Source organism: Myotis nattereri, assembly GCF_964212035.1.
Source record: "Myotis nattereri genome assembly, chromosome: 17".
NCBI classification, from domain to species: Eukaryota; Metazoa; Chordata; class Mammalia; order Chiroptera; family Vespertilionidae; genus Myotis; species Myotis nattereri.
Window position 1 is genome coordinate 17,774,736 of NC_138092.1, and position 23,606 is coordinate 17,798,341.

A 23,606-nucleotide genomic window follows, 5' to 3' on the forward strand; every position below is an offset into this window, starting at 1 on the left:
TGAACCTCTGTTGTTTCAAGCCACCAAATTTGTGGGACTTTATTATGGCAGCCCTAGAAATCTAACACAACAACATAATGTAATCATAGGAATAACAATCTCTCATTAACCAAATCAAGGGAATGACATCCTATTATTTGTGCCATTTTTGTTGGTTAGAAGCAAGTTACAGATGCCTCCCATGCTGAAGGGGCAAGGATTATGCAAGGCAATGACTTATTGGGATCATCTTAGAATGTATCCGCCATATCAATGCAAGGTTATATTATTTTATTTTGTGAAAGTGGGCCCTTCCATTTTGTAGGAATTGAATTAAGCAGCCTTATCTAACTCTCTTTATCATTTGTACCTATTTCAAAATTATCTAAAAAGGTATTTTATTAAAGAGCTTCAGTGTAACTGATTTTTTTTTAAACCGATGGCTTTTTTTCTTTAAAGTTTATTACCCCTGACATTTTCTGTGCTCTTAATTGCCTTTTAAAAATGGATATGTAGATATTTTGGCTACAAGTTGTTTTGAATCTAAAAGTCATTTGAAAGTATAAAAAGAATAAAAGAAATTTATTAGCTAAACTCTGTCCTTTTAAAGGACAATAGACATATGAAAAAATGCTCGACATCACTAATCATCAGAGAGATACAAATTAAGACCACACTGAGATTTTGCCTCACACCTGTATTGGTTACCAACAATAAATCAACAAACAAGTGCTGGTGAGGATGTGGAGAAAAGGGAACCTTCATGCACTGTTGGGGGAATGTGGTTTGGTGTAGCCACTGTGGAAAATAGTATGGTGTTTCCTCAAAAAGTTAAAAATGAAACTACCTTTCACCTAATGATTCCACTCCTGGGAATATATATGAAGAAACCCAAAACATGAATTCAAAAGAACATATGCACCCCTATATTCATTGCAGTGTTACTTACAAAAGCCAAGGACTGGAAACAGCCCACGTGCCCATCAGTAGATGAATGGATAGAAAAGTTGTGGTACATTTACACAATGGAATACTACTCAGCTGTAAAAAAGGAGGAAATCTTACTCTTTGCAACAGCATAGTTGGACCTGGAGAATATTACACTAAGTGAAATAAGCCAATCAGAGAAAGACAAATACCATATGATCTTACTTATATGTGGAATCTAATGAACAAAATAAGTTAATGAACAAAATAGAAACAGAGGCAGGGACACATGGAACAGATGTATGCCATTCTGTTGAATGACAGCTGGATGAAAGAAGGTAAAGGAATTAACCCAACCAAACAAATATATGCATATATACAAATATAACACATAGGCACAGGCAAAAGTGTGTTGATAGCCAGAGGGAAAGTGGGATGGGGGGATAGTGTAGGTGGGCAAAGAAGGGTAAATGGGGATGGAGAGAGACTTTGCTTGGGGCAATTGGCACATGGTGGGGTGTGCAGATGATGTTTTATTAAGTTGTACACTTGAAACCTGTACGGTTTTGCAAACCAATGTCATGTGAATAAATTAAATAAAAAATTAAATAAAAATATCATTAGCACTCTGAGATATTGGTCAATTGATCAGTATTCCACTGAGCAGCTGCCATATACTTAGCATTGTACAATATTATTACGTATACTTCAATATATATTTGCTACTTAAAATTATAAAATAATGTGGCCAAGTGAAAACTCTAAGTCATTGTAAGAGTCATTGCTCTCAGATTACTCTACCTAGGATATACTAACACAAAATATTGGTCAATTCCATCATATTTATTAGATTTCACAAAGCTGGAATTCAGGGTTAGCAGGAACCAACCAAGCAAAGTGATGACTATTTATAAGCTACAGGTACTCTGTGGTTTCACATTGTTCTTGAATCCAAACTTCCATCAGTGCTATGAAAGGCAGGCAGATTTGTGAACTAATATTCCAAACACATCTCTCATATTTTCCTATGGATTTCTTTGTGGGCTGTGAGACAGACATGTGTTTTTCTTTGGGTACTGCCATAGAACTCCCTTATGGGATAGATTTCAACCCTTAGTTAACCTTGGGAAAAATAATTTCCTTATATGTGAACTTGGTGCATATTATGTTGCATAAAAATTTTGGGTACATAGTTCCTGACCTTTGAAATATTCTTTGAGGTTCATACTTTTATTTCAGAGATAGTTTGTTTGAAAATCTATCAGTATTGTGAAAGATAGAAGCTAACATACACAGTGCTATCAAAATCAGGTCCCTAAACTATGCCTGATTCTATAAAGATCACAATCAGAATTCTCCCCTCTTGCCAAATTCCTATCTTTAACACTGCCTGAATAATCCTTTAGGGTATTGGTGTTTAATACTGCCAGAAAGAGGTATTAAATGCTATAATCCCAGAAAAGTTATTTGGATAATATCAAACATGGAAAAATAAAGTACATTCTAGGTCTTTAATCTTAGAGTTGCCATGTAATATAATGAAGTGAAATTGCTTCATATAAAGAAGTTCATATGGTTGAGTTCCAGGCTCTGGATTTTAGCAAAATGAACTGAAGTGTTCTACAAGTCCCCGATGAAACTTAGATGATCAGAGGCAGCAGTTCTCCTTTGAGTTTTCTGTATTAGGTCTCTCAGTGAGAGAGGTCAGAATCTTATAGATAAAATCACAAGCTCTGGAGTGGATTGACCGAGTTCAATTTTGAGCTTTGGCACTCTTTAGCTATAAAATGGGATGGGATGGTACATCATAGGGAATTTATGGTGATTAAATAATGAATGTAAATTGCATAGCATGAAACCTAGCATGTAGGGAGTGCTTAATATTTATGCTAGCTAAAATGCATCAATAAAAATGAAATTTGAACTCAACACACACTTCCAAGTGTCTATGAGGCAAACTTAGCTATGGAGAAATTTGCAAATTATCTTGGGATTTTCTTTGGACTAGAATATTTTGACACCACCCATCTTGGTAAGAAGGAACATTCACTGACCACCTACTGCATGTCATGTCAAATGAAATGTTAGAATCTTAGCATAGATGAGCTCATCAAATTCTAAAAAAAAAAAAAAAAAAAAAAGCTATGAGAGATTCTCATTTCAAAATAGGGAACTGAGCTTAAATAATATTAACAAGTTGCAGAGCTGTGATTTAAATTCACATCTGTTCACTCACTAATCCAAGCTCTTTCTGCTCCACCATGCTGCCTCTCAAACAGCAAAGCCTCCTTCTCTTCCCAAAAGTGGCCTGAGGTGACCTCTGAAAATGGTTCGCTATTCACTTGACCCAGAAAACCCCACAAAATCATGCAAATCAAGAGGTTCAAATCTTTGTGTTCACTTTGAGAACACTTGTGACATTGCCCAGGTCATCAAGGGTATGCATATCCAAAAAGACAGCAAGTATTCGAAGGATGTCACTATACAGAAGCAATGTGTCCTATTCTGTCGATACAATGGTAGAGTTGGTAGGTGTACCCAGGCCGAAGAGTGAGGCTGGAGTAAGGGTCAGTGGCTCAAAAAAAGTGCTGAATTTTTGCTCCACAAGAAAAATGTAGAGAGTAGTGCTGAACTTAAGGGTTTAGATGTAGATTCTCTGGTCATTGAGCATATCCAGGTGAACAAAGCTCCCAAGATACAGCATAGAACTTACAGAGCTCACGGGTGGATTAACCCACACATGAGCTTTCCTTGCCACAGAGAGATGGTCTTACTGAAAAAGAGCAGACTGTTCTTAAATCAGAGAAGAGGTTGCACAGAAGAAAAACGAAAAAACTTATGACCTGAGAGAAAATTCAGCCAGCATAAAATAAATGTGAATAAAAGTTAACAAAAAAAGCAAGGCCTCCTGAAATTCACCCATGTTATATGATTTGTGTGCAATGAAGAGAAAAATAAAGAAATAAACCTGGAAAGTGATGAAGATTTTTACTCTACAGAAAACTTGACATTTCCTGTGAAAAGGCATAAATGGTTTCCAATGGCAAACAAGCCTAGAATCTCTTTGGGAGATTTTAAAACATGATTGGAATACATAATTAGCCCTGGCTAGTATGGCTCAGTGGGTTGGAGCATCATCCTGTGCACCAAAGGTTACTGGTTTGATTTCAGGTCGGGGTATATACCTAGGTTGTGGGTTCAATGATGGATGTTTCTCTCTTTCTCTCTCTCTCTCTCTCTCTCTCTCTCTCTCTCTCTCTCTCTCTCTCTCATCAGTGAACCATATCCTCAGTGAGGATATAAAAAAAAGAATACACAATCAGGCACATTCTCAAAATTGCATGTGTAGGTTTTTGCATTTTACTCCCACCCACAGGCGCAGTTGCCTGGAACAGTTTGTGTCTGTTGGCAATTTTAGACTCAGTTAGATAGGACGAGGGTGTCTGGGAATGGTAGGTGAGAAAAAACTATATTTGCATTTTGAAAAGATCATACTGGCTGCAGTGCGAAGAACAGATTAGTGAAAGGCCAGATAAATGCAGGACGATGTTAGAAGTCTACTGCAGTAGTCCAGGTGAAAGATAGTGATTCTTAGACTAGCCAGTGGATTTGAATTCGAAGTTATGTCAGTGGGACTTTGTGACGGACTGGATTTGAATGTTGACGTGAGGAAGATTCCAATAGAGCTCATATTTTAGGGGAAAGATCAATACCGTGATTTTTGTATATGTTGAATTTGAATATGCTTAGTTAGGAAATGTTGAATTTGAAACTCCCAAATGAGGTGTAGGGTAGGAAGCTGAAAATAAAGATATAAAGCTCAGAATAGTTTTGGACTAGAGTTAAAAGTGTGGGAGTGATCATAGTGTATATAATAATTAAAGCTGTGGCAATGGATATGATTTTCTCAGAGAAACATAGCGGGTGAAACAAAATGGTTGTCCACTACCCAGGCTTTTGAAAGTCCAACATGTGATGGCTTGGTGGTTTGGGGTTAGCCTGCAAAGGAAATACAGGAGTGACCAGAGATAGAGGAAACAAACAAATAAACAAACAAACAAATGTCTATAGCAAAAATTTTTTCAAAAGAAGAGGTAATTATCACAGATGGTATTAGATGAGGACAAATATGTCCATTGATTTTTTTTAACATGAAATTATTAGTGACCTTCACAAGATCTCTTTTGGTGAAGCAATGAGGGTAGAAGCTGAATTGTAGAAGCTGAGAGGTAAGCAGGAGATCAGAAATTGGAATAGTGTAAAAGAAAAATAAAAGAAAAAGAAAAACTCTTGAGAAGTTTGGTTCGGTTTTAAGAACCTATGAGAAGCAGTTATGCTTTCCATTTTCTTTTTCCTGCCTATTTTGGAACAAGAAAGCATTACCATTTCTAGGGCAAATTATTTCATGAATGTGGTATGTGGAGACTGTTCCTCGTTAATACAGAGGAATTTTTATTTAAAAAAAATTTTTTTTTCATCACCATTGATTCCCCCTTATATCCTTTCCCACCTCCACCCATGAGAGGAATTTTTTTTTACTTGGGGAGGTGTTAGGGTGGGGAAGGAGTGTAGTTTTGGTGGTGGTGGGTACTTTAGTTGGGTAAGATGAACTCCAGTTTAGCTAAGTTCTTCCAGAAATTTTCTCTTTGATGAGCTGGAGTTCTTGACATTTCCAAGCTAATAATTAATTATTTTCCTTTGTATTTCTAATGGGATATCCATTTCCTTTGGGGGTAATGGCGACAACTGTCTAGTTTAAAGAATGTGGAAAAAGTAGAGGTAACAGGAGAAAGATCCCTATTACAAAGAACAACATAAAACTTCTCTTAGCAAAGTGGGAATAAGTGATTGATTACCTTTAAGCTGAAGGTGAGCATAGTAGCATGTATAATTCCACTTGGTAGAAAACATTCTACAGGTCTGTTTTATATATTATTCGACATCATCCTGTCTATAAGCTTTTTGAGAATAGGACCACAATTTTTTTATTACAGATTTTTATTTTGTAAATTGACATACAGTAATATTGGCTTTTTTTGCTATGTAGTTCTATGAATTTTAACCCATGTATTGATTCTGTAACTACCACTGCAATCCGGATACGGGACAACTATTATTTACAGTTGTTGGCAATTATGGCTAGAGCTGCTATAAATATTTTAAGTACAATTTTTTTGTGTGAACATAAATTTCCTTTCTTTAGAGTAAATAGTCAGGAGTAGGATTGCTGGGCATATTGTAAATGTGTATTTAACTTTATACAACATAGACAAACTGTTTTTCCAGAGCAGCATTTTGTATCTTGGTTTTAAAATCAAAATGAGTAGGGGCTGGGCAGAGGTGGGTAGAGGTAGAAGGGGAATGGGAGACATCTGTAATACTATCAATAATAAAAACAAAACAAAACAAAACAAAATGAGATATTAGAATGGCTAATTTTTTAAATACTGAAAATTTCAAGATATGGTGAGGATGTGGAAAAACTGAAACTCTTCTTCATTGCTAGGGGGAAGGCAAAATATTACTGCTGCATGAAAAAGATGGGGGTCATAGTCTTGGACAATGTAATCATAACAGTGACATTTCATCACTTTGCCAAATTCTGTTTGTTAGAATCAAGTTGCTAAGCCTAGTCCACAATCAGGGAGAGGGGATTACTTAAGAGCATGAATATTAAGGAGGAGGGATCATATTTGGAGTCATTTGAGAAGGTTACCTAAAACAGTAATTTAAATAACATGAGAAGAAAGAATAACATGTTTACAGAGATTATTACATTTACATGAATATTTACCATTTCTTATTTTTCTTTATTCCTGGTGTTCCAACTTCCCTTCTGCTATAATTTCCATTCTTCCAAAAAAATTCCTTTTTAATTATTTCATAGCAGATCTCATGATGCATTCTTTTTGTATTTCTTTTATTAAGAACGTCTTTATTTCACCTTCATTCCTCAAGAAGTTTTTCACTGTGCAGGGTAGACAGTTCTTTTCTTTCAGCTCTTTAAAACTGTTCTTTAATTTACTACTGGTGTCTGTGTTTTCTGATGAATTTAAATTGTTATTTCCCTTTAAATACTGAGTCATTTACTCTGGTTACTTAAAAAAATTCATTTGTCTTAATTTTCAGCAATTTGTAATGTTTCTGAGCATTGGTCTCTTTGAGTTTCTCTTGTTTGGAGTTCACTGAGCTTCTTGAATCTGTAGGTTTATGTATTTTAACATATTTTAGAAGTTTTTAGCCATTTATCGCAGCTATTTTGAGCACTGGACTCTTAACTTCTTTTGAGATTCTAATTACAAAATATTAGATCCTTTGGTATATAGCTATATATCCTTGAGGCTCTGTTACTTATTTTCCCCTCCCCCAATTTATTTTCCAATTAGGTAAATGTCTATGGATCTTTCTTCAAGTTCACATGTTCCTTTTGTATTATCTCCATTATTGATATTGGGCCTTCACAGTATTTCTTAAATTTTGATTATTGGTTTTCACAGTACTAAGGTTTCCATTTAGTTCTTATTTATACCTTGAACCTGAGACCCTTCAGTAAACTGGCCGATGTTCTAACCACTGAGAAAAACAAGCCAGGTTTTGCCTTACCTTTTTGGGTCTGATTTTCCTTACTTACTGAGCTCTAAAATATATTCTCTCTCTAGTGTGACAAAGTTTAAAAATTCTTTGACTTGAGTTTGAAAGGGGAAGTCATTTTGCTAAAAAATGGCACCTTTCTCACTTGAATCAAAGCCTGTACTCTATCTGGAACCAAGCATAGGAAGTAAGTGGTTGGTCCAGTTATACTGGGTAAGAGCCATGTACTGAGGGAATTTCTTGTAGGATAGAGATCTGAAATTAACTGTAAGATGAGGCCCCAGAAAACAGAAAGTGTAAAGAGAAGGGGACAAGGGAGAAGTAGCCAGTGCATCTAATGGGTCTTGGCCCTGTCATGCTGGCCTAATATTGAAACACAGACAGCCAGTTGGCCTGGAGGTCAAATCCCCCTAGTATTAACTACAACAATCAAGGCTTAACTACAACAAGACTGCGCACAAAGACCACTAGGGGGTGCACCAAGAAAGCATAAAAAATGCGGAGACAAAGAAACAGGACAAAACTGTCAATGGAGGATATTGAGTTCAGAACCACACTTTTAAGGTCTCTCAAGAACTGTCTAGAAGCCGCCGATAAAGTTATTGAGATCCTCAAGAAATCTAATGAGACCCTCAATGTTGTGATAAAGAACCAACTAGAAATTAAGCATACACGGACTGAAATAACGAATATTATACAGACTCCCAACAGCAGACCAGAGGAGCGCAAGAATCAAGGCAAAGATTTGAAATGCGAAGAAGCAAAAAACACTCAACCAGAAAAGCAAAATGCAAAAAGAATCCGAAAACACGGAGATAGTGTAAGGAGCCTCTGGGACAGCTTCAAGCGTACCAACATCAGAATTATAGGGGTGCCAGAAGATGAGAGAGAGCAAGATATTGAAAACCTATTTGAAGAAATAATGACAGAAAACTTCCCCTACCTGGTGAAAGAAATAGACTTACAAGTCCAGGAAGCTCAGAGAACCCCAAACAAAAGGAATCCAAAGAGGACCACACCAAGACACATCATAATTAAAATGCCAAGAGCAAAAGACAAAGAGAGAATCTTAAAAGCAGCAAGAGAAAGAAACCCAGTTACCTACAAGGGAATACCCATACGACTGTCAGCTGATTTCTCAACAGAAACTTTGCAGGCCAGGAGGGAGTGGCAAGAAATATTCAAAGTGATGAATGCCAAGAACCTACAACCAAGATTACTTTATCCAGCAAAGCTATCATTCAGAACTGAAGGTCAGATAAAGAGCTTCACAGATAAGGAAAAGCTAAAGGAGTTCATCACCACCAAACCAGTATTATATGAAATGCTGAAAGGTATCCTTTAAGAAGAGGAAGAAGAAGAAAAAGGTAAAGATACTAATTATGAACAACAAATATGCATCTATCAACAAGTGAATCTAAGAATCAAGTGAATAAATAATCTGATGAACAGAATGAACTGGTGATTATAATAGAATCAGGGACATAGAAAGGGAATGGACTCATTATTCTTGGTGGGGAAAGGGGTGTGGGAGATGCTGGAAGAGACTGGACAAAAATTGTGCACCTATGAATGAGGACAGTGGGGGGGAGGGTAAGGGCAGAGGGTGGGGTGGGAACTGGGTGGAGGGGAGATATGGGGGGGGGGGGGAAAAGAGGAACAAATGTAATAATCTGAACAATAAAGATTTACTAAAAAAAAAAAAAAAAAAAAAAAAGGAGAGAAACACAACCAGCTCTATACTATCAGCTCTGAACATAGGTAAGTTCATGTATTTTTGAGTTCTATTAAGTCTTCTGAGGATATAAATTCCAAACCCTACAATGGTTTCCCTTTTATAGGCCTATGTCTATTCAAAACCACACTTCTGTCCATTGTGGCTTAATAATTCAAATATCACTTTTTTTATGCTCCTGGGAGATCTGTAGAACTCAAAGTAATTAAAGCCAGGACTATCAGCCATATTCTTACCACCTTTCCAGGCTAAGGACACAAAAGAATCCTATTCAGGAACAGATAAATCCTTTAAAGATCTAGTTTTATGAGAGTAAAACATTTAATATACGTTGTCCTTTTTTCTTTCTTTCTTTTTTCTTTTTTTTTTTTTTTTTACTATGAACTGGATACTTGGCAGGTTATCAGAATAAAATGATTTTCAAAAATAAACAAAACCTTTTAAGTGGTGCATAAGAATGATGTCATTGAAATCTGAAAACTCTCTTTAACAGTTTATGTTTATATAGTGATGTCCTGTGAATGTCTGATGTAAGAAAAAAACAAAACAAAAAAAAAACCCTCTCAGAGAAAATTAGCTACTTGAACCTGAGGTGGTGAATGCATTTAGTAAGTCCTACAATTTTGGTAGACTATCACATCATCTAAACGGAGGAGATAAACTTGAGGTGTAAGGGATATGAAATGTAGTTTGCATTCTTGACTTTCTAGACAGTAGATTTTAGAAGGTGATAAGTTAAAGCTTCTGAGGAAAAAGGTAAACGAATGCTGAAGCTGCCAGCGACATATCCTGGCTGGACTAAAATGAAGGCATTTTCATTAGTCTAGGCAACCTAAAAGCTATTGACATGGGGCTCTTTTATTTTCTCTTTTAAAATATAATTTCCACATTGTTATCTCAACAAGTTTTCCTTATTGGAGATATTGCAGCTAGGTACACACGAAAAATGGCTCATCTTTTCAACAGTAAGAAAAAATAATCTTGGCATAAATAACATAAAAGTAAATAATGTTGAGCTAAAGAATGAAGAATTTACATAAGGTACATCTTAAAGGAATTTTTCTTTCTTCATGATCAGTGCGCATGACAAGCAGTGAACATGAGAAGCAAAGTGCTCTGAGCATCTCTGAGGATAGAAAGTAATTTGATATAAAAAAAAGAAAAGAAAAATAAGTAATTTGTTATGTGAAAAATACCAAAGCTGCTTGAAGTCAATCTAGTCATGGATAGATATTTTGTTGTGGGGAAAAGATATCATTCTATTACCATTGATTGTAAAATTATGATAATGATTCAGTCTGAGCCAAATTTGATAAATTTTGACTTAGTAGCCAAGAGCTTGGTCTCTATTGTCAGACTTTCTAGGTTGCCAATCCCTAGTAAATAGCTGCTCTATTTACCAGCTTTGTGACTTTAGGCTCATTGTTTGTTGTCTTTTAAACTTCATTTATTTGATTATAGAATAGGATTAATATTCTCTATTTCATAGGATCATTGTGAGCATTAAATCGCCTCATGTAAAATGCTTAGCATAAGTCTTAGTATAAACATTTAATAAACACACATAAATGTTAGCTATTACAATGACATAGAAATTCTATGGAACAAATCAAGTAATTCAGTGAAAGTTCTTTTCATGAAAAATGTCCTCGGATATATAATTCAGTCCAACAAGTTTAGGATTGCCAACCTGCCATTTTTCAAAGTCTGGTGTATAAAAAATGGATTTTTACTATCATTTTAAAAATTGTTTAAATTATGTTTATAAAAGTAAGTTCTGCCGAAACCGGTTTGGCTCGGTGGATAGGGCGTTGGCTTGCGGACTGAAGGGTCCCGGGTTCGATTCCGGTCAAGGGCATGTACCTGGGTTGCGGGCACATCCCCAGTAGGAGATGTGTAGTAGGCAGCTGACCGATGTTCCTCTCTCATCGATGTTTCTAACTCTCTATCTCTCTCCCTTCCTCTCTGTAAAAAATCAATAAAATAAAAAATAAAAAAATAAAAAATTTAAAAGTAAGTTCTATGCAAACATTTATAGAAACTGGGAAATATGCTCCTGGACTCTTGGGTTTCTTATGAACTCAGTTGGAAAACCCCGAGTTATGTTGAGTATTTTTTCCTTTAATAGAGATTCATATACAGAATTTAATACGGATCCATTTAGCTGCCTACCCCAGGATCAGAATATTTATCTTATTCTACTGAGACTATTGAACTTTTATACGTAAGACTTAAAATAAAAATCTCTGCATTAACTTTGAATTAACTACTTGTGCCCTAAATCTGGCAGTCAGCATTTCAATTATATTTTCGTTATGTACACCAAGATAGTAGGGCAGAAAGAGACATTTAAACAAGAGTTTCATGTTTAAGTGTGAAAGTCATCAAGAAAGGATTGAGCATCGGCTGCTTCTGACAAGCTCTAAGAAGGTAAGTTGGTGCTAGTTAGCTTCTCACAATGCTAAGTGATAATGGTGCTCAATACATACTTTCTGAATGTTTAAATTTAGTTTTGTTTGTCTGCTCTTGCATCTCTCCACCTTAAGACCAGAGACCCTTCTTCTGTCTATCCTTCTAAGCTCAGCTCAGTGTCTGCCTCCTTTCTTGGAAAATTTGGCACAATCTTGATCATTCTTTTAATAGTATCCATAGCCTCTTCTACACCAAGTGTGGTAGGTATCCTTTGTATTGGTTTCATAGAAGTTCTTGTCACTCCAATTAGGTAAGGGCATGCAACATATCATTGGTTCTTCCCCCCTGTTCTGCAGTGCTGAATTTGTTGTAGGATCTCAATAAGTATTTGTTTATTCATTACATTTGAGTGATTCAAATGTGTGACCTCAAACCTATGGTTCTGCAGATGCTTTAGTTGTTTTTGTGAATCAGTGCTTTTATTACTGTGAATTTATAGATGAGATGCTTTCAATGTAAAGATGCAATGTTTTTATTCCTTCAAACTTAGTCATGCTTCCATATAACGACTCAAGGCTCCACTGAAGTTTGTGCATCTCCAACTGTTAGTAGGGTGTGTTATTTTCATCTTGGAATGGTAGCAGAAATGATTCTTTACTTTGTTAACTCTGAAACATAGAGGGCTTAGTTTGTTTTTACCAGAAAGGTTTTTAATGTCAAATGGAGGCCATGAGAGATTCTCTGAGCTCTGTTTTCCATAATTACCCAATTACCTGTCTCTTCCCTATGTGTCCTCTTATGAGAATTACAGACTATTGTTTAACTCCGGGAACTCAGTATGAGTTTTCAATCTCATAGCAATCTGCAATTCATCGAATGTAATAATTGGATGGTGAGAACTGCTTCCTCACAATGGGGTAAGAAAGAGGCATGAACAAGGCCAAGAAGACCACCCTGGTGAAGAAAGAGAAGTGTGCCCAAAAGGAGATTTTTTTGCAATGAAGACAGAGTGTCCTGAGGTTTTATTCTTATGTGTGAAACCAAGATTTACTGGAAGAGTCCCTCCTAAGGGTTTGGTCCTGTAAAAACTACGGTGCGGTGCCCCTACGCAGGGAGCAAATGTTCCTAGGCTGGAAGATTCTGTTTGGACCTCATCCAGCGGGTTGTTCCTGTTGCCTATCCCACAGATATCTGCTCCCTACTAATATTTCCAGATCCTGCAAACAAATACTGCTCCTGTGTGGATGACTGAAAAACTAGGCAGAAGACAAAAGCATAGTCGGACTAATGACAGAGCTTTTACATTTCAGCAAACCCATGAAGTATTGGATTCCAAAGAGGACCTGGCATAGTAATATTTTCAAAAGTCCTGTTACAGACATGGGAACAGCTGTTTTGGACCTTCTCATCTATAAAAGACCTCACTGTCATTTGGTGTCTACAAGTAGAAGGCAAACTTGCTTTGAATATGAAAGAGAAGTTACAGTTGGGTTTGCCTTGACAAGGTCAAGGTCTGAATTTTATAGGTGTTTTTCTTCAAATATTACAAGCATACTTACTACCCCTTGAAAATAGCTCCATTCATTTAATTTAGCGATAAGAGTCTCAAGCGCATAATTTTCACCAATATCATTTGTGTTCAAGGCACTTGTTTGATCTTTGTCTATAGAGACTAGTACATTAAAAAATATATAATCTCATTCTAAGGCAAAATTCTATTTTCTTGCTCTTTTTAAAAAACTCACTAGAAAAAAAAAACTCACTAGGGTTAAAATCTTTAGTCTACTTGGAGTCTGATATTTCTTAGAATGGTCCAGCTGTGATGCATTCAGAGCAGCACTCCCCACAAACTGATGATATCATCTCTGTGTAACCGCACACATTTATTAGAAACTTAAAAGAGAATGGTAATGAGCACACCCCTGTGTAGCCATTTCTGAACACTGTAATCAGTTTCCATCACTTATTGCTTCTTGGTTACCAAAGGGAGGTAAAAAAAGGAACGGATCAAAATGTTACCCACTTGCTAAGACTCTGGAAGGGTGCAAAGACTTCAGTAGGGTGGGGAAACACCCACTCCACCTCTTATTTCCATTTTTTTTAATTAGAATAGAAATATTGCCGGAGGACATATTAAACCATTCTGATCTCTTACACAATTAACAATAAAAACTCAACCCTGAATCCACAATCATAAAAAGACCCCTTGCCCAACCATTATGGCTTAGGGTCAACCTATGAGCCAGGAGTCATGGTTTGATTCCCCCTCAGGGCACATGCCCAGGTTGCGGGCGGGGGCGGGGTCAAGGGGGGGGGGGTGAGGCCTAATCCCCAGTGGGGCGGGGGAAGGGTGTAAGAGGCAGCCGATCAATGATTCTCTCTCATCATTTGATGTTTCTGTCTTTCTCTCCCTCTCTCTTCCTCTCTGAAATCAATAAAAATATATTTTTAAAAAGACCTCTCCTCATAATATGCTGGCTATAATAAAACACAAAGCAGAAACCTTTCCACTCAAACTAGAGATATGGCACTATAAAGGTGAAGGTCTAGTTATCAATAATTCCTTCCTCCATCTAACCCATTTCAGCTATGCTGTGTTTCATTCTGTTTTTCATTTTCTCATTAGTTAGGGAGAGTGGGAGCCACAATCCTCCAGAACAATTACTTTGTAACTGTGAGTACAGAAGATCCCCTCTTGGTCATCTGGACAGGAAGAGGCTAGGGATTGTGTCCTGGTTTTCAAACTGTGACTCTGCAAAGGACCAACTTCCAAGAAGCAGGGAATTAGTCTTATTGAGGGCTTGCCTCCTTGGAAAGTCTCAAGAGCTGGATGGCTCAATAGGTTGAGTTGGCATGGAGGTGAAATCTACCTTTTGCCTTTTGCATCTCTCTTCTTACCTGTTGGTCACCCTATGTTGCCACCTACTGGCATCCTTTCCACTCCAATTCTAGGGTCTTGTACTTGTTATTGCTCTCCAGATATAAAAAACCCCAGTTATGATGGCTTCTACCTTCAAAATATTCCCAAGTAGTATTTTTCCCTCTCTAATTATGTCTTCCCTATGTTCCTCACAGAGGAATTTTCAAGTGGATTTTGAGGACAGCTTGCTGGCTGAACTAATCCACACTTAAGTATGAATAATTGATACACATCTTACTACTCCTATAATGTTTGCATTTTAAGAAGGGTCTGATTACCCCAAAGAATCAATAGCTGGAGACATTTCAGAAACCATGAAGTAAATTAAACCAGGCACTTTGGGGAAGGTTTCCTGGGCAGTAAAGGCAATGGGCAGCTGTTTTATTTGGTCCTGAAACAAGGCAAAGTCTGGGTTGTTGAATAAGCCACCCTGGGAAGGCTATTATTTGGCAGCCACAGTGCATGAAAAGTCTTAGTTGAGAATGGGAAGGGAGGGTGTCCTTTGGGAAGGAAACTCCACAACATGGGTTAGACCTAGAAAAACTTCACATTTTCTGGGCAACCTCATTTTATTGGTGAGCAAAATATCAATTAAGGATCACTACTGCCTGAGGAACACTTGTGTCATTTGGTTGTCCATCAAAAAAAGAGGATCTAGTATGGTTGACTTGAAATCTGTAATTTCCATTTACTTCTGCTGGAGAAGCGATTTTACTTTTGTGTCAGCTGTTGCATTGACTCTTTTGAGCATTGTAGAGAAGAAAGAGCATGGCGTGTGAAATAAGAAAGAGTTGGAAGTGCTGGTCCTGGCTACCTGCTTTTTGGTCATGAACTACTAAATAGCTCTGGTGGGAAAGGGGGTGGTTGTGGGTGGTGGAGGGATTGAGCAAAAAAGAAAAAATAAGGGAACTCATGGACATGGACAGCAGTATGATGATTGAAGGGAGGGATGGTTGGTGGAGGTGAAAGAGAGCACAGAGGGGATAAATGGTGATGGTAAAAAGATTTTTAAAACTCTAGATTTCTTGGAATCTCGTATTCATATCGGGCTCTACACTCTTAATTTGAGTTTTCCAATTTCCGTGTTCAATATCTGACAGAAGAAATACATTTTCTTTACCAAGAATTGTTAACCAAGAAAGAAGTGATGGAACATGCATCAACCACATCAGAATAGAACCTGCCATCTGGAAGCATGAATACTGGTGGGAGCAGATAAGAGGGACTGCTGAAAAAGGGTATTTTTGACACAGAATATTGAGCCATACATCCATGAAAGCTCTTGGGGCATATTAGCTATATGTCAGGAAGCCTCTTTGCTTAATTAAATTTATTTGGGTGACATTGATTAATAACATTATATAAGTTTCAAGTGTATAATCTATTACATCATCTGTACATTGCATTGTGTGCTCACCACCCAAAGTCTAGTTTCCTTCTGTCACCATATATTTGACCCCCTTTACCCTTTCAGTCTCCCCATATCCTCCTTCACCTCTGATAATTACCATTATATTGTCAGTCTATGAGTTAGTTTGTTCATTTGTTGCTTTCTGTTTTATATCCCATATATGAGTGAAGTTATATGGTTCTTGTCCTTTTCTGTCCAATATACTTAGCATGATGTTCTCAAGTTCTAGTCATGTCACAAATGGCAGTATTTTATCCTTTCTTATGTATGCCTGAGTTGTATTCCATCTTATATATACATACATACCATATATTCTTTATTCAGATGCTTCTTGAATATCCATTCTGGCAGGAAACAAGAAGTAATATCCAACAACATATAGTCTGAAAATAAGGGTACATACCTAGAAATCCATAAATTCATCTCTACCTCTCAATCAGTTGGAATAAAATGGAAAATGCCCCTCTGAATTCAAGATGCCAACATTAAGATGGATAATATTTCAGTGAATAAAAATATTTTAAAAGTTCACTTTTGTTTACATTTATATTAACTTGTATGTTAAAAGTCTCTCTGGCACAACTAAACTCTGGAGTTTTGGCATTTCCTCATCTCTTTCACATTCACCTCCATGGATTTTCACTTAGTACCATACATATAATCTTTCCCTCTACCCTAAGGATAATATTGGAGTTTAAATAAGCAGTGTACAGACAGGAAATTCAATCTTTCCTTGAATCTTTCACAAAAATTTATGGGAGTTCAAGAACATAAACTACCATGATTATATTAAAACCTTTTACCCTCTCTAGTATATAGCTCCAAACTCATGGGAGCCTTGCTCTCATCTGTCATGAACAGCTGTTCCCCCTGCCATTCTGTTCTGAATAATGTGAAGTCATACATTTCCTGCTTCTAGCACATTATGGTAGCTCCGAGGAATGGAACATTTCTTCCGTGATCATTGCTTTTTTCTAACAATCTATTCACACAACTTTCTTCCTTGGGTGGTGTTGGTAGAGTAGAAAAAAGGGAACTAAGTGGACAGAGCAGGTGTGTACGGGGTGGGGACTGTGGATCTATATGTTATATGGGCATGTATGTCTATGCTTTCTTCTCAGTCCACCAAAGTTAACATTTCTGCAACCCTCCTCCCTACATAAAAGTTGGCAAAGAAGAGAGAGTAAAAGCAAGGGCCTGGAAACACACCTAAATTTTCTTACAAAAAACATAGACATTTTTTACTTGCTATATGAGAAACAAGATTCTTTTTTTTAATGTGGCTTCCTGTAAACGTAGTAATATTTAGCCCTGCACCACAGCCAGTTTTGAGATCTTAGGTCTACCTTCTGAGCTTTATGTTCTACTTGAGAATCATTCTGGGAAATAAGAGGCTGGGAACCCAGCTAGACGGAAGGAAATGTCTGTTCCCAAACTCCACTCATCTCATGTTTTTATTTGTGAAGCATTTTATTATTGTTTAGTTTTAATGGGTTTCAATAGGACTGTAGAAAATAGAAAATAATATGGATTTGTTTTTTATTGGGATCAAATTGTACAATTGGTATGCTGGATTATAAGAAGTTGGTTTCAAATGCTCTTAAATTGCCCACTTTCAAATCTCCTGTCAATACCGTAGGACTGGAGGCAAAGAATGGTTGTAAATTTTAACTCGCATTGCAAATATCTGTTTAATGTCAATAGCACATCTTTGAAGAATAGAATTTAAAGTCAATATCACATCTCTCAAAAATAGAATTTACCATAGGGTTGTTAGTAGCCTAAAAGTGATATAAATAACCAGTTTTAAAGATACTTCATATCCTAAGTGACTAAGAAAGTAAGCAGCCACAATTTTTAAGGAATCTTAAGGAATAGTGGTATGGTCATCTTATTACACCAACCAGGCTGAGGTTATGACTTTGAGTATTGTTTTATTATTATTATCTTCTTACTTCATGTACAGTAAGTGCTTTCTGTAAAGCAGCCAATGATATCTACCAACTTCCTCAACAAAATCAAGCATTTATGCTTGTCATCACAGCAAATCCTGGGGGAACTGCAAGAACATCACAAGGGGTTATTTCATTCATGTTTTCTGTCAACCATATTGCAATATCAGTGCTAATGGCATTTTTTATTTAAGTTTTTTTAAAAAACAAGAACAGTTTTGGGAATTTAGATTCTAGAAACATCATTCTTAAAACTCTAGGTGTTTTGAAATGGTGGATCTGATTGTAGGTGTTTCACGTGGTACATTTCCTCAGCCGCATTGTCCGTGCTGCTGTTCAGGATATTGAGTTTTTAAATTTTGGTTATTGTGTTTTCCAGTTCTAAAATTTCCATTTAGTTGTCCATTATACCTCTGTTTATTTGCTGAGACTTTATTTTTAAAAATTGTTTTAAGTATGTTTGTAATTGCCTGTTGAAGCATTTTTGTGATGGTTACTTTATAATCTTTGTGAGGTAATTCTGGCACCTCGTTCATCTCAATGTTGGCGCTTGCTGTCTTTCTTCATTCAGTTTGAAATCTTTCTGGCTCTTGGTATACAAGTGAGTTTTGATTGAAATCTGGATTTTTGGGGTATTATGTAATGAGAATCTGCATCTTATTTAAAAAGTCTCCTTTAGCAAGCGTCCTGTGACACAGGAAGGAGGAGTGTTACCTCATTACTGTTAGGTGGCAGTAGAAGTACAGATTCCCACCTGGCCTCTGTCGTCACTGCTGAATGGAATTCTAGCTCCCTACCAGGTCTCCACTGACACCACGACAGCTGTCTTACTGCGTTATTCGTGGCAAGGTTAAAATCTTGACTCTGTACTAGGTTTCCTCTGATAGCACTTCACAGGGTAGAGAGTGGGATAACTTTGTTGCTGCTGATTAATTCAGGCTCCACATGTGGTCTCCCCTGACACTGTGAGGAACTGGGAGCCTTGTTACTACCTATGGGGGTGAACATCCCAGCCCTCTACTTAGCCTTCTGTGACACCATCCTCGTGCCAGGTTTGAGGCACTTTATTACAGTCTGTCTAGGGTTGAAGTCTAGACTGCCCAGTGGGCCTTTGTTTTTATGAGTGAGGTGTGGCACAGTATTCCTTCTGTTGTGTTTGGCTGTAACAGAACAGTTATGTTCTAAGGGTTTTCTATCTTGCTAAATTGCCTTCTTGTCCTCTGGCTAGAGAGAGCAGGCTTTTTGTTTTGTTTGTTTGTTTTTGTCTATGCCCATTGTTGTTCTTGGGTTATCAGCTTCATTGGCTCAAAGTCTGGGATAGGACTCCAAAAGATATTCCAGTGTACTCACCATCATATTGATTCTGGGTTTCTTGCTAGTCTGCCATCTTCTCTTCATCTTCCAGAATCTTCTTACATTTGTTTTATGTTTAGTGTCCAAGATTTTTATTTTACTTAGCAGGGAACTGTATACAAGTATGTCTAAATTACCTTCCTGGAAGCAGAAGTCCCTCCAAAGGCATTTTAGGTATTCTTTTTATAACAAAACATGAAACACTTTTCATCAGAAGTCCCACACTTCTTGATTGTGAAAGAACACCTCCTTAATGAACTTCAGTGCTCCCTATAATGTTGAAAAAATTATTTGCCTCAACAAGATAATATTAAGAGAAAATATTTTGGAAGATCTCTTTACTCACGTTGAGAGTATCAATTCAATCACTTCTTTTTTAAGCCATCATGTTCCTATTTGAATTCTCGTACAAACACCACACTGCTCTTTTCTGAGGCATCTTGGTTTAAGCTTTGAGTCCTTGGTTTCAATGTCATGTTTATATTCAAACTGCTAGAGGCAAGGAGTTTCTAGTCTTCATTGTAGTAAGTGTAACCAGTGTAGTGCTAACAATACAAATTTATGGAAAAGGGCAAATATTTTGGTAGATATTTGGAGAAATCTAGCATGCTATATGGTGAGGAAAATTTTGGATTTGGATTTTATATTTTATATAAAGGTGGCCCATAGGCCTACTTCTGGACCATTTATTCTGCCTTAATAGTTTTTGTTTGTTTGTGTATATGGTTTTTTGTTTGTTTGTTTTTGATAGAATGAGCCATAGTATTTGGAGATTTTATTCTTCCATACAAGTATTAAAATGTTTGTGAAGGTCTCTAAAAATTTTTTGCAGACTTTAAAAGAATTACTATTGTATTGACTTTAAATATGGTGTGTTTATTTAGATCTTTTTTTATGATAGTTCCCAAAGTGCTTCAACATTTCCTTTATAAATTCCTTATTCATTAGATTATCTAGTTATAGTTTTTTTTATTTCTATAATGTGATAGTATATTTACAAACTTGATGGGTTTTCTTATTCCTTCCAGTACTTCATTGTGTTTTAAAATGATCATACCATTGTACCTTCCCTTGCAATTATCATAATCCTTTCTTATTTATCTTCCTGCATTCATTAGGATGTTCAATATTATTATGCTGACTAGTAATAGAGAAAATGGAAATTCTTATGTTGTTCTAGTTCTTACAGGAATTATACTGTAACTGTTGGTTTTTATTTGATCGTCTTTATCAAGTCAAGTAAATTCCTTTCACTTCTAGTTTTCTATAAATTTAGTTATAAATATGTATTGACCTTTATCAAGTACAGTTTTTTCATTTATACGGATCATGTGATTTTTTCCTTTTAGTTTATTAATGCTGTGAATTGCATTAATACATTTTGTGATGTTAAAAAATCTTGGATTGTTTGAATATACCACATTGGATCATGATATATTAATTTTAAGATAAATTGATAATTTCAGTTGTCTGATAATTTATTTAAAGATTTTTGGAAGTTTATAATGTTCATAAATTAAAATTAAAATGTCTATGCTTTCCTCCTCTATTGTTTATCCATTCCTATTTTTATTTTTATTGACTTGAGAGAGAGAGGGAGGAGGAGAGGTAGGGGGGAGAGAGAGGGGTTGAGTTTTGTTGTTCTGTTTATTTATGCCTTCATTGGTTGATTCTTGTATGTTCCCTGACTAGAGATCGAACCTGCAATCTTGGCATATCGCAACAGTGCTCTAACCAACTGAGCTATCTGGCCAGGATCCATTCATTTTTAGACTCAAGGTTGGGCAATTTTTTCCTCCTATTTTTCTGGAACTTGTCTGAGAAAGGGATTATCTGTTCTTAAAAGTTTCATAGCACTCAACTGCAAAACCATGTGGGACCAAGTTTTGGTCATTTTTGGAGGGGGAGTTATTGATTCCCATATCCAGTTTTTTAGTCTGATTCATCTATTCAAGTATTATATTTCTTTTTGGGTTTCTCTTGGCATCTTATATTTTTCCAGAAATGTATCCATTTAAGCTAGGTTTTCAAATGTCTTGGCATATAGTTGTTAATAATATTCTATTATTTTTTTAAAATAAATCTCTGTTACATCTATAGTTATTTTTTCTAAATTTTAAAAAGCAATATTTTCAGTCTTTTCTGTGTTATTAATCTATTTAATGAATTATTATTTAGTTTGTGTTAACCATCTTTATTATAAATAAGCTTTATGTAATTGATTTCTGGCCTTATCTTTGTTTTTCTCCTTCATTTTCTCATATGTGGTTTATTATGTTGCCATTTTTCTAATTTGTGGCTTGATGTGTACTTTGGTTATTTTACTAGTATATCTTTCTTATTTTAAATAGATTATTTAAAGCACTAAATATTTTTCTAAGTGTAATATAAGCTTTGTCCCAAATTTTGACATTTAGTGCTTTCATTGTCATTCAGTCTGAAGTATATTAAAATTTCAACATTATGTTCTTTTTATTCCAAGATTCATTGTATGTTTTCAAATTCCATATACATACCCATATCTTTATCTATCTATACATATATGATTTTAAATTTATTCTATTATAATTGATTTTAAATTTATGATATTGTGGTTAGAAAATATAGTTTGTATGCTAATAATTAGTTGGTATTTATTAAAGCTTCTTTTGTGCCTTAGTTTCTCTAGTGCTAGTTAGTTTTTGTGAATGCTCCATGTTTGCTAAAAATGTATTTTCTCTCTTTTTGGAGTATAAATATCAATATTTATTGTTCAATGTAATTGACTATATTTTTCAATTTTTTTATATTTCTAGTTGCTTTAAACTATCAGTTTTGGAAGGAATGGACTAAAATCTGCAACTACAAATTTCTCCATTGTTCCTTTAATTGATACACACATACACACACACACACAGATATATATATGTGTGTGTGTATATATATATTTACACATACATATTTACATACATATATACATCCTATATAATAAAAGCCTAATATGCTGAGTGTCCGGTTGTCTGGTTGACCATTCAATCAAAGTATAATATGCTAATGATATGCTAAGGCTGCTCAACCGCTCACTATGACATGCACTGACCACCACGGGGCAGACGCTCTGACTGGTAGGTTAGCTTGCTGCTGGGGTCTGGATGATCGGGACTGAGCGAGATGGGCTGGACACACCCTGGAGCCCTCTCACAGTCCCTCCCTGTCTGGTCAACCTCCTCTGTCCCTCCCCAGCCCCATCTGTACACCAGTAGGGTCCCTTGGCCTGGCCTGCACCCTCTCGCAATCCGGGACCCCTTGGGGGATGTCGGAGAGCTTGTTTCAGCCCAATCTTGCAGGCTAGGCCAAGGGACCCCAGTGGTGCATGAATTCATGCACCAGGCCTCTAGTATACATATACATATACATATACATATACATATACATATACATATACATATACACATACATACATGTATATATGTGTGTGTGAGAGAGAGAATATTGCTAGGTACATGTATATATTTTATCATTGCATCTTCTTAGTGTCTTATTCTTTTCCCCAGTACATATGTTCTTTGTACATGTATGAGGATCAGGAGGCATTTTTGTTATGGCAAAAGGTATAGAAACTTACAAGTTTAATAATTTTACTCAGGCATTTTTCTTCTTTTTCTTTCTTTAAAAAAGATATATATTTATTGTGTTTTAGAGAGGAAGGGAGAAGAATAGAGAGAAACATCAATGAGAGAGGCACATCATTGATTGACTGCCTCTTGCATCGCCCCTACTGGGGATTGAGCCTGCCACCCAGCATGTGCCCTGATGGGGAATTGAACCAAGAATCAAACTGAGACCTCCTGGTTCATAGGTCTAAGCTCAACCACTGAGCCACTGTGTCTAGGCTTTCTTTTTTTTTTTCTTTTCTTAATCCCATCACTCTTCTCACCTAGACCCCATTCCCCACCCCTCTAACAGTCTTCAGTCTGTTCTCTGTATCCATGAGTCTGTCTCCATTTATACTTATCTCTCTCTCTTTTTTGTAACATTATGAATGAATAGTCTTTTTAGATATAACTAGTGTCACTTTTATGGTCATTTATGAGTCTTTATGTCACTTAACCTACCAGAAGCATTTGACAAAGTTGAATAATTCCTTCCCCTTGCAACAATCTCTTCAGTTGCCTTCCAAGATGCTTTTTGCTCCTGTGTTCCTAGCTATCCCTCCAGGTCTCCTTTTGTTGCCTCTTCCTGACCTGTTAAGGTTGGACTATCCCAGAGCTCAATTCTTGTAATTCTCTATTCTACTTTTTATATAATGTGATTAATTGCTATGGTTTTAAATAATGTTTATATAAT

General features: G+C 36.3%; 1 protein-coding gene and 1 pseudogene across 23 annotated transcripts in view; both read left to right on the forward strand.

Annotated features, from left to right (window-relative positions):
- The window catches only part of EMC2 (ER membrane protein complex subunit 2), a 345,419-nt gene that overhangs the window by 81,352 nt on the left and 240,461 nt on the right, over nt 1-23,606 (forward strand). The gene's annotated exons all lie outside the window — the stretch shown is intronic.
- Nucleotides 3,112-3,753, forward strand: LOC308533215 (large ribosomal subunit protein uL22-like; annotated as a pseudogene). Its single transcript has one exon. The product of its transcript is annotated as a large ribosomal subunit protein uL22-like (transcript).